This window comes from Ptychodera flava, chromosome 3 (assembly GCF_041260155.1).
Source record: "Ptychodera flava strain L36383 chromosome 3, AS_Pfla_20210202, whole genome shotgun sequence".
NCBI classification, from domain to species: Eukaryota; Metazoa; Hemichordata; class Enteropneusta; family Ptychoderidae; genus Ptychodera; species Ptychodera flava.
In genome coordinates, this window is record NC_091930.1 from 40,330,199 (window position 1) to 40,343,325 (window position 13,127).

Consider the following 13,127-nt stretch of genomic DNA (forward strand, 5'->3'; position numbering starts at 1 on the left):
TCACGTTAGGCACGTTATCATGTCAGCTGTGCCTATGAATTACGTTGCTAATTTCAGGCGAGCGATAGTTTCTGAAAGTGAGTGATTGACAGAAATGTTGCGACAAATTATATAAATGCCAACCGTGCACGATCATCGCGTCTCGCTGTTCCCAAATTTTGATCAAGCACACATGCAGCATGGCGTCGAAGCAGACAAATCTGTTTTAATTTCTTTCAACTTTGCTCTACGAGTCCGTGAAAAAATGATTCATTGGTAGAGCTCGTCGGAATCCCGATAAATTTTGAACACTGCAGAAGTGTCTGGATGGTAACTGGTCGTTCAGGCACCAAGTCGTTTCGGCCCAAGTCGTTTCGGCCTCTCAATTTCCGGCCCCAAGTCACTTCGGCACCGCAACCCAAGACGTTTCGGCATCTGTGTTTCGATTTTTTTTCAAACTATTTAGTAATTGACTGATCCGTCATATTCGTAAGCGTGACCTTTGCGTTCTGACCAGTACTTTATGTGCATTTTGTGTGAATTTTGCCGTGCTGTTTCCTCACAGCTGCCAAACTTTTGCCGTGTCGGCGGCTATTGATATCGATAAACTTGTGTCACAGATTTGAAAATGATTTGAAGTTTTTTCTTACGGTCTCTTCCCATGTTCTCACAAAGATTAAGCATGTACGTGAATGTTATTGACACTATACTTTTCAGTGCTTTGATTTGTAACATTACGCTCCAGCACTAGTTCCCACAGGTAGCCTTCAGCGGTGCCGAAACGACTCGGACTTGGGGCCTGAAATTGGAAGGCCGAAACGTCTTGGGCCGAAACGACTTGGTGCCGAAACGTCCAGAAACCGTCTGGATAAGCTGCCATAACTCTTAACTTTTGGGTTGCCCGATGTGTTGTGACGGTTGTATGTAGGCCTATACCCTTTGCTGTTACGTTTCAACATTGTTCAAGTTGTTCGTTAAACTGTTTTCATTAAAATAATGTTACATCGTACAATCCGAATATGTAGTGTATTAGTCCGTGGGCTGGAGGGGCCCACCGTGCACCCCCCCCATAAACCTACTACATGGGTATTTTTTTGTTCTTTGGGATCTGCTGAACTAGAAAAAGATGTTAACATTGGATATTTTGGGATGCACTACCTGTCTGCACTGGTTTTTGATTTGTATGTACCGCAAAAAATGGCGAAAAATGGGTAGGGGTAGGGGGTACTATATCCTCCCCTAAATTGAGTAAACTAGCATGAAATAGCACAAACCTTACATTTTTGGAAAGCTCAGATAATGCTCTTTCTGAGGAATACCAACTTTAGCAAAATTAATTTGTGTACATAGAATAGGACGACTTTAAAATGAATTTTTTTGACAATTTTGAAATTTTTTACCCAAAATACCATGTAACAATTGTGATTTACTTTTAATTAAGCAAAATTTTCACAACTTTTTGTGTTTAAATTATTCATTCCGACATATTAAACAAGAAAAAAAGTGTTAACATCAGATATTTAACTATACACTACTTCTCTGGCGTCAATTTTGAATTGCGTGTATCTGTATGGGGTGTGCAAAAGCTAGGGGTAGGGGTACAACATTCTTTCCTTGATGAAGTAAACTGGCTTGAAATGCCATATACCTTATAGTTTTAGAAAGCTGAGATACTGGTCTTTCTAAAATGCATAAGATTTTAGTAAAAAAATATGACGTCATAGAATTGGATAACTTTAAATCGTTTTTTTCTGGTAATTCAGCAATTTTAACCAGAAGAAAATACGATAACTATTGTTTCCTCCCAATGAAGCAAATCAAACAGATTTATGGATGTTATTTACTAATTGCAATGTGCTGAAGAAGAAAATAAATGTCAAAATTGGGTATTTACAATGCATTATCGTCTCTACTCACTAAAATGCAAGTTTTGCTACATTGGTATATCGTGAATGGGCATTTTATTGTTATGCAATGAAATAATGCACAGCCTTAAAAAGAAGACTTGAAAACGCACACACATAGTCATATTGACATTTTCTCCTTAAAGTAAATAGATGTTGATGACTGTCTATTTTTATGATTTACTTTTTAAATATTTTTTTATAAAATAATTTTGATAAAACGTATTTGGAAAATTATCTATGCCTCCTTGTCGTACTTATACAGCAAGCATTACTAACAATCTATTAGGCCGTGGGCTAGAGGGGGCGTCTACGTGCACCTCCCCCCCCCCACCAACCGCACAGGATAACAAACCTGTATTTTTCAGAAGCCTTGGGATCGCTAGAATAAGAAATAGGATTTTAACAGACAAAATATAGGGACTCAATAGCTGTTACGGTCATGTTTTGAAGGGTACCGCAAAATCACGATTTTGTGACCCACACGGATTTTTGTCAAACCTGTCTTCATGTACGTCATCTGCTGAGCTTACTATTTAACGTGACCTGACTTATGGGGTATCATTAGAAAGGTGATTTATTCTTCTTGAAAATGGTATATAGCAATATGCAATATCTTCTATAGTTTTCATGAAATAGGGCCATAATTTACCCCATACCCCAAAGTTTATGTCGCAAATTACTGTCAAAACTAATCTAAATTCTACCAATTATTTACCTAGACATAATACAAAGGGCAATGCTGTGTATTAACTTTGTGTTATTTGCTACAAGTACATGTTAGAAACCTGAAATAAACTTTTGACAGAAAAAATATTGGGATCCTGTAGCTGTAACAGTCATATTTTGCATGGTTCCGCAAAAATCACAGTATTACTGAATCACATTCGTTTTTGTTAAACCTGTCTTCTTGTAAGTCTTCTGCTGAGCTTATTTTGAACATAAAGAAGCATATGCGGTATCATTTGAAAGTTAATTTACTTTTCTTTAAAATGATATATTGCAATATGCAATATCTTCTATAGTTTTCATGAAATGAGACCAAAACTTACCCCATACCCCAAAGTTTTATGTCGCAAGTTACAGTCAAAACTAATGTCAAATTCTACCAATTATTTTCCTAGACACTTTACAAAAGGCAATGCTTTGTATAAAATATATTTTATTTGATACAGGGACATGTCAAAAATATGAGTTAGGCTTTTAACAGACAAAATATTGGGATTGAATGACTGTTACTTGCATGATTTGAAGGGTACCGTGAAGTCAGAGTATTACCGACTCGCATATGTTTTTGTTAAATGTGTCGTCTTGTAAGTCATCTGCTGAGCTTACTTTTTACCATAACCTAGCTTATAGGCTGCCATTAGAAAGACAATTTATTTGGCTTTAAAATGACATATTGCAACATACAATATCTTTTATAGTTTTCATGAAATAGGACCAAACCTTACCCCATACCCCAAAGTTTTATGTCGTAAATTACTGTCAAAACTAGTATTTAATTTTGAAAAATTCTATAAAAAAAGACAAACTTTGTATGAAACTTATTTTATTTGTTACAGAGACATTTCCAACTATGAAAGATACTATTAACAGGATAATTATTGCGATTTAATAGCTGTTAGCATCATGGTTTGAAGGATAGCAGGATATGTTGCTGAAACCCGTGAAATTTTATTAAACAGGTTTCCATGAAATTTATCTGCCAAGCTTTATTTTGTCCATAACCCAGATTGTAGGGTATCATTACAAACATTTTATCACTCTTATTTTTAGCATATCATAAAGTGCATTATCATCTTAAGTTGTAATGAAATAGCAAAACACCTCATCACCCAGCCCTTAGTTTGATTTGCAAACTACATCTGTTCTAAAACTTTGCAGTTTGCGAATTTGGGATATGGGGTAAGTTTTGGTCCTATTTCATGAAAACTATTGAAGATATTGCATATTACAATATGTCGATCGCTTTCTGGCAAAAATTGTCTTTCCAATGATAGCCAATAAGATAGGTTAAGGTAAAAAGTAAGCTCAGCAGATGACTTACAAGATGACACATTTAACAAAAACACATACGAGTGGGCAAGACTGTGACTTTACGGTACCCTTCAAAACATGACAGCAGCAACCATTCAATCCCAGTATTTTGTCTGTTAAAAGTCTATCTCATATTTGTGACATGTCTCTGTAGCAAATAAACAGATTTCATACAAATCATTGTCTTTTGTATATGACTAGGTAAAAGTTTGTAGAATTAGAAATCAGTAGTGACAGTAATTTGCAATATAAACTAATGGGTATGGGGTAAGTTTTGGTCTTATTTCCTGAACACTAAGAAGATATTGTATATTACAATATGTTATATCAAAGAAAAAAAACCTTTTTAATGATACCCCAAAAACCAACTTATGTTAAAAAATAAGCTTAGCAGATGACTTACAATAAGACAGGTTAAACAAAAACGTATGCGAGTTGGCAATACCATGATTTTGTGGTACCCTTCAAAATATTACTGTTACGGCTACAGCATCACAATATTTTTTTCTGTTAAAAGTTCGTTTCAAGTTTCTAACATGAACCTGTAGCATATAAACTATATTTTATACAAATCATTGCCCTTTGTATTATGTCTAGGTAAATAGTTGGCAGAATTTGAGATTAGTTTTGACTGTAATTTGGAACATAAAACTTTGGGGTATGGGGTAAGTTGTGGTCCTATTACATGAAAACTGTAAAAGATATTACATATTGCAATATATTATTTTAAAGAAGAGTAAATTAACTTTCTAATGATGCCCAACTTGCCACGTTATGATAAAAAATAAGCTCAGTAGGCGACTTACAAGAAGACAGGTTTAACGAAAATGTATGCAATTGGCAATACTGTGTTTTTGCAGTACCATTCAAAATATGACTGTTACAGCTACAGCATCCAGATATTTTTGTGTTAAAAGTTTATTTCAATTTTCTAACATGTACCTGTATCAAATAAAACAATTTGATACAAAGCATTGCCTTTTGTATAATGTCTAGGTAAATAATTGGTAGAATTTAAGATTAGTTTTGACAGTATTTACGACATAAACTTTGGGGTATGGGATAAGTTTTGGTCTTATTTTATGAAAACTATAGAAGATATTGCATATTGCAATATATCATTTTAAAGAAAAGTAAATTAACTTTCAAATGATACCGCATATGCTTCTTTATCTTCAAAATAAGCTCAGCAGAAGACTTACAAGAAGACAGGTTTAACAAAAACGAATGTGATTCAGTAATACTGTGATTTTTGCGGAACCCTTCAAAATATGACTGTTACAGCTACAGGATCCCAATATTTTTTCTGTCAAACGTTTATTTCAGGTTTCTAACATGTACTTGTAGCAAATAACACAAAGTTAATACACAGCATTGCCCTTTGTATTATGTCTAGGTAAATAATTGGTAGAATTTAGATTAATTTTGACAGTAATTTGCGAAATAAACTTTGGGGTATGGGTGAATTATGGCCCTATTTCATGAAAACTATAGAAGATATTGCATATTGCTATATACCATTTTCAAGAAGAATAAATCACCTTTCTAATGATACCCCATAAGTCAGGTCACGTTAAATAGTAAGCTCAGCAGATGACGTACATGAAGACAGGTTTGACAAAAATCCGTGTGGGTCACAAAATCGTGATTTTGCGGTACCCTTCAAAACATGACCGTAACAGCTATTGAGTCCCTATATTTTGTCTGTTAAAATCCTATTTCTTATTCTAGCGATCCCAAGGCTTCTGAAAAATACAGGTTTGTTATCCTGTGCGGTTGGTGGGGGGTGGGAGGTGCACGTAGACGCCCCCTCTAGCCCACGGCCTAATAGATTGTTAGTAATGCTTGCTGTATAAGTAAGACAAGGAGGCATAGATAATTTTCCAAATACGTCTTATCAAAATTTTTTTATAAAAAATATTTAAAAAGTAATTATAAAATAGACAGTCATCAACAATCTATTTACTTTAAGGAGAAAATGTCAATATGACTATGTGTGTGCGTTTTCAAGTCTTCTTTTTAAGGCTGTGCATTATTTCATTGCATAACAATAAAATGCCCATTCACGATATACCAATGTAGCAAAACTTGCCATTTTAGTGAGTAGAGACGATAATGCATTGTAAATACCCAATTTTGACATTTATTTTCTTCTTCAGCACATTGCAATTAGTAAATAACATCCATAAATCTGTTTGATTTGCTTCATTGGGAGGAAACGCGTATACGATAGTTATCGTATTTTCTTCCGGTTAAAATTGCTGAATTACCAGAAAAAAACGATTTAAAGTTATCCAATTCTATGACGTCATATTTTTTTACTAAAATCTTATGCATTTTAGAAAGACCAGTATCTAAGCTTTCTAAAACTATAAGGTATATGGCATTTCAAGCCAGTTTACTTCATCAAGGAAAGAATGTTGTACCCCTACCCCTAGCTTTTGCACACCCCATACAGATACACGCAATTCAAAATTGACTCCAGAGAAGTAGTGTATAGTTAAATATCTGATGTTAACACTTTTTTTCTTGTTTAATATGTCGGAATGAATAATTTAAACACAAAAAGTTGTGAAAATTTTGCTTAATAGTACAAAGTAAATCACAATTGTTACATGGTATTTTGGGTAAAAAATTTCAAAATTGTCAAAAAAATTCATTTTAAAGTCGTCCTATTCTATGTACACAAATTAATTTTGCTAAAGTTGGTATTCCTCAGAAAGAGCATTATCTGAGCTTTCCAAAAATGTAAGGTTTGTGCTATTTCATGCTAGTTTACTCAATTTAGGGGAGGATATAGTACCCCCTACCCCTACCCATTTTTCGCCATTTTTTGCGGTACATACAAATCAAAAACCAGTGCAGACAGGTAGTGCATCCCAAAATATCCAATGTTAACATCTTTTTTCTAGTTCAGCAGATCCCAAAGAACAAAAAAATCCCATGTAGTAGTTTATGGGGGGGTGCACGGTGGGCCCCTCCAGCCCACGGACTATATGTTTATTCAACGGCACAGTTATTTTTGCTGTCAGTTTTTTCATCAATCGAGTGCGGAAGTGAAATTACGCACTCAAATCAGCCATTACGCATTTTAGCAGACTAATGCGTATGCCGTACGCGAGGAGAAAAAGTCACCGCGAACACTGCTAAATAAACAACATATAAACGTTCATCGTTAACTTACTAATTACAAATGACCAACGACCAATGTTATGTTGACTTTCTATGATCCTCTACGTTTTCCCTGGCATGGGTTTTATCAAAATACAGTACCAGTAATTCTTACGTACATTAGTCAACCACCACTGACACATTATAAAGCATTTCATAAGAAAGTAGTAATATCTAGGAAACAATCTTTACATTGATCCTCAATGTATCAAGAGAAAATTATCAAATTTAAGCGATGTAGATCTGCGTGTGTATGCTACTCAGCTGTAGAAAATCTTACTTTTGAAATTGGCGAAGGTTTAGACATTTAATATCTAATTTTACGGAACCAGCGGACAATGTAACCAGGGCAGCCTGTTGCTGACTGCATATCAACGCATTATATCATCGATATCAAGACATCAACTGTCAACCAAATGCTTGAACAAACTAACTGCGCATCGACGTAATGTTTATCAGATAATTATCAAATTTCCGGTAACGTTGTATTAGATTTGTCGCTTTGGGTCAATTTTGATGGGGGCAGCTAGCTGGCAGGGTACGCGTACCCATTCGGACAAGTGGTACCAAAAGTATTTCGTGGTTCAAGATTACCCCATTGCTTTTGTCATTTTTGATATATCCCTTGGACCTGGTAAATTTCTCAATTACCTGAATGATAATGATTATTGGACCTGTTTTGATGTCTGTTGCTTAGTAAATTAAAAATAAACTTTCAGAACCACTTGCATGGCTTCATCTCCTAACGGAAGCCTGAGTGGTAAATGGACAGGCTACACAATTTTTTCTGTTACCTAAAATGTGGCCAGATGTCACGCACTGCTGTCAGTGGAAAACTCTGAACAATAAAAATTCTGTTATTCAGATTCTGGAAAAAAATCCTAGCGTTAGTAATGTGCCCAAAAATAAAGACAGCTCGGGTGTTTTTTTACTATTTTCCTGGGACATATACTATTTTGAGATGAGAAATAATGCCTGTCCATACATTTTAAAGAACAAAAAAAGAAAACTTCGGCGTACTTTTTAAAAGAAAACTTGGCAGAAACGTAAAACGACATATATAGCGAAGGAAGGAAATATTTTCTTCTAGGGCAAATGTTCGTCGGAACATATTCGACGGGTTTGGAAATGACGTGAATGGCTCCAGCGGAATCAGATTCACTGACAGCTGAACGATAACGACCTAACGTCGTGTGGACGGCAATGGACAACTCTGGACATTTACGACCATACAATCGAATTCCATTTTCCAAATATTTTGTTGCACGGTATCGGCTCTTTCCTTGACCAATTTCCTTTCCTTTATCTGGACATACAGGGTTAGCTCAACATGAAATCCGGAAAAAAGTTATAGTATATCGGTATCTCTTGAGATCAGACTACTTGTCTTCTCGTTGACAAGCTTATAATCATCTCCCACTAACTACGTTGGTCCGACACAGATACTCATTTTTGATAAGTGAACATGTTACTTCAATCATGAAAACAAAAACATAAACTTTGCCAAATTTGTTTTTAAACAACCAGACAAACTTACGTATATTTGCCTTTTGACCTCTTTTACTGTCGATATGACTTTGTTGACATTGCTGTGTACTTAGCACACAAAGTTATGATTTTATAACCATTAATGTACATGCAAAGGTATGTCCAATGTCGCTCTATTACTGCATCTGAAAATGCATTGATGGTTGCTATGGTGATTGCCGCCCTGTCAACAAGGTATATGATAAAAACACTAGTATTTTAAAGAGATCGCATTAGCTCTTATAGCTGACTAGGTTTACATGTTTGTACTTTTTGGTTTGGTAAAAATGTTGCAAAGCTATTTGCAAAAAAATACAACCTTAAACAATTTCTTAATTGCTGAAGGCAATGCCTATTGACATTGACCTACAAATCTAAAGGTCATGGGGTCAATTAATAAGCAATGCGAACTATTGATATGCATCCTTAAATCAATCAAATATCTTTTGTCCGTGTATTTGATAATCTATTTTACTTAGTATGCTTAATTTTAATGCTTTTGAATGCTGCTTCCATGACAACAATATTTACACTGAAAGCGTATTCAGCAAACTGTCCAACGAAGATTTTCTCAAATTCAGATTTTCAGGTTTAAAAGGCTGCTTTGTTCCCCACTCGAGTCAAATGGAAGCAAATTGACAAAATTTGGGGTCTGGCTCATAGGCTACATGCATAACTGAAAACACTACATATGGTTGCCTTGGTAATTACTCACTAACGACATCATCCCTGATACAAAACATACTAATTTCAAAGAGCACACATCTGTGGCTATTGTTGAGCAAGTTTTTGAGTTTCTATTATATGTTATGTAAACGTAGCAGAAAAGTATTTGTAATGTAAAATGCTTGATTTTACAGAAATTCTGAGATGTTATGGGCATGACCTATTGACCTTGACCCAGAATGTTCAAGGTCATGGGGTCAACTGAAAGGCCATAATGTGAGGTACCAGTATGTGTCATGAAATCATGTAAATATCTTTTGCTGTTCACTAAATAGTCATTTTGTATAGTATTCTTAACTTTTAAGATTTTTAGTATGGTTGCCATGACAACAACTTTTGAGACAGAAAGCTACTTCTGAGACATGTCCACCAAAGATTTTCAGAACGTTCAGATTTCGGGCTTTCAGAAAACTGTATGGTGGAATTTGCCCACCCAAATGGTACCAATCGACCAATTTTTGGGGTCTGGCTCATGGACTAATTATCATGTTTTACAGCGACAAGGTTGAAAGGGTTAAATTACCTTAATGTTGTTTACCTGTTAGGAAATCTGGAGCCTGATATGACAGGTTTCGGTACGTGGGAATCATGATAAGGGTCAAATCATTAAAGTAGAGTGCCCTTCGGGGACAGATATTTTGACTCTCAAACTTTTACAGTTCCTTACTGATCTATCACTTGTGTGCGTTTATTTTAAGCTCTTGGTTTAAGAAAACGTGTCATCGGTTAAGATTTTCGAAAATCGACAATTTTATTTTTCTCCATAGAGTTAACACAGGGATAGCAGCCACTTTGAACTTTAAATATAGAGTAATCTTGGCTTATTCGTTTCTCTAGTACTAGAATTTGCCCTGTAATCCCCGATGTTTATTCTTGATTTTGAAAGAGAATAGTTAGAGGTTCCTTAAGGAAAAATTGAACAAAAGTTTAAATCGTCCATTTTCGAGGCGCATAGTACTGCTGAATTGTTCATTTTTCATTTTGATTTTGATTTTTATTGCATCAAAATATTATCCCAGGTTTTAAAGAGCGTCAATTAGATTTTTTTGTAAATTCAGGCATAGAAAAATATTACACCTTATGTTACTGTTTCCAAAAGTGACAATTAAACTTCATTGCACTCTGTCATGTTTAGTGGATAAGTTGTTTACATAGTTGAGATTATGCAGCGCTCGATCACACGACTGTCTTTGCCTCTGCAACATAATCTTCAAATTCAAGTTATTATATTAAATGTCCTCGAAAGATGCGTAATTAAGGCGAAAGAGAAGATCTATGTGTCTGTCTGTCCGTCTGTCCGTCTGTGTGTCTGCTGTGTCTGTGTGTCTGTCTGTCTGTCTGTCTGTCTGTCTGTCTGTCCTCTCTGTCTCTCTCTCTCTCTCTCTCTCTCTCTCTCTCTTCTCTCTCTCTCTCTCTCTCTCTCTCTCTCTCTCTCTCTCTCTCTCTCTCTGTTCGCGTGACTATCTTCATAGGTAGAATGTTTGGTAATCGAGTTCTACGGCATAAACATGAGTCATCCTTTAAGTGGAAACGGTAATTTTGTTTGCTTATTTTTGCGTTTAATTATTTATGCTCGGGTCAACTGTTCTAGCTACTTGTTGACATTTTGTTTTTTGTAGGGACCTGTGGCAAGTGTCAAGAGATAAGCTCTTTATTAAAATTGATGAGCCTAGTTGCATATGACATGCATGTTTCGCTGCGTGTTAAACATGTCTTTCATGTCAACACATTATGTTTTACAGCGACAAGGTTCAAAGGGTTAAATTACCTTAATGCTGTTTACCTGTTAGGACATCTGGAGCCTGATACGACAGGTTTCGGTACGTTTGAATAACGATAAGGGTCAAATCATTAAATTATATGTTTTGAATTGCCGACTTTTGTTAAGCTTGAGGTTCTGATACGACTGGTTAGAATTCGACTGAGGAAAAAGATGAATCCTTCAATTTCTTCATTCAGAGCTCGATCAGAAAAAAAATCGTAACACGCATCAGCGACGGCTGCTGTGACTTTTATTTCATCAAAACGTTTATTTGTCATTATATGAGTGATTTCCACTCTTAATTTGTTACATTAAAGGAATATTGGTTGTTATTATCATACTAAAGTTTAACAGAAGGCACCATACACGCTCAAGTGGAAACGAGTCAACCCTTAAAACATCCTTAATATCTAAGAGAATTCACCTTTTGTTAATTTCACTGTCTTTGAATACCAGCATCAAATCTTGCGTTACTGAAGGAAAGAACAACTTGATAAGATACATCTGCCATGCTTTAAGTTCTTGTTCCGCCCAATCACGGTTGAGATTTCGAATAGTGGGCAGCTAGGTGGGCCCTTTTTTCAGTATTCATATTCACTTGTATGTTTCTGTGCCTTATCCCAGGGTTTAAAGAGCGTGAATTAGATTTTTATTGTAAATTTAGGCATAGTTAAATATAACATATTGTTACTGTTCCCAAAAAGTGACAAATAAACTTCATCGCACTCTGTTATTTTTAGTAGATAAGGTGCTTGTAACCTCCATAAATATAATTATCTCCATAACTGTAATACTAATAACCATTGAATAAAACAGCCAACTATTGAAGTAACAACCCATAACCACAAATGTAATACACTAAAATAACCATAAATTAATAAAACTGATCCACAAATGTAATAAACTTGAACTTGTATATATGATCATTTGTTTATCAATGCCCTGAGTAAATAATAAACTTTAATAAGACTAGTGTAATGTTATTGCATACTTTCCTGAAACTAGGTTTCCTTTCTGAAAGACAGAATAGAATATATTGGGAACACGATCAGAAAACGGCGAGGTACCGATCAAACGTTAGATAAAGGAAGTGGAAAAGCAGTTCAAGACATTAATGCAAAATAAGGAAGCGTTAAATAACTAGTTAACCAGTGATACCACACAAAGTTACAACAGAGCGACTCAGAACAAAGAACATAGAAATATACAATCCTTATAACTGAAATTTACGACACAAAAAGCATGTTGGCTGGAAAATATCATGTCAATCAAATAAACACGATGCGAACACTACCTTGAACATCAGTGAAACAAAATTAGCATATGCACTCTTCAAGAGGGATAACATAGGAATACAATATATCGAATTATTAAACACAATTATATACTGAAGATGAATTCGATCTGACTGATGAATAAAGTATGGTAAATTATCGAAAATCAGCGTACAGTCTGTCCCCTCTAGAGTAGAAGAGACTGTACTGACACAATATTACAGTTGTGTCTCCCTGTGGCCAATTAGTTCCATACACAAAACAGCGAAATGTAAAATATACTTTCATAAAATATACAAATGACACTAAACGCAAACAATTAAGATATGAACAATGTGTGGAGCTGCTTTCCTTATTTCATGGATAAATAATGAAGGGATAATTCTTCAAATGTGATGACAAAATAGAATTATTATATTTATGATTGGCAAGTGTTACATTTATGGGATTCCATTTATTGTACTTGGGCCTCAGCCCAAGTACATTTGTTTTCATTCCGTAGGAAAAAACTCTGTAAGGTATAACCATTTCTGGCTGAGACCAGGGAGGGCAAATGTCTTGGCTTCATCTTTCTTGGCATAATAAATGGCGTAATGATGTTAACTGAATGGAAGTGCTGCTCTCAGCCAGTCTTGAATAAGTGAGATGTGAATATTAATGCTTCTCTATCTGAGTTTTTGCCACAAAATCTTCAGAATATAATCAAAATGTGCATCGAAATGCAACAATTAATGCACCCTCCGT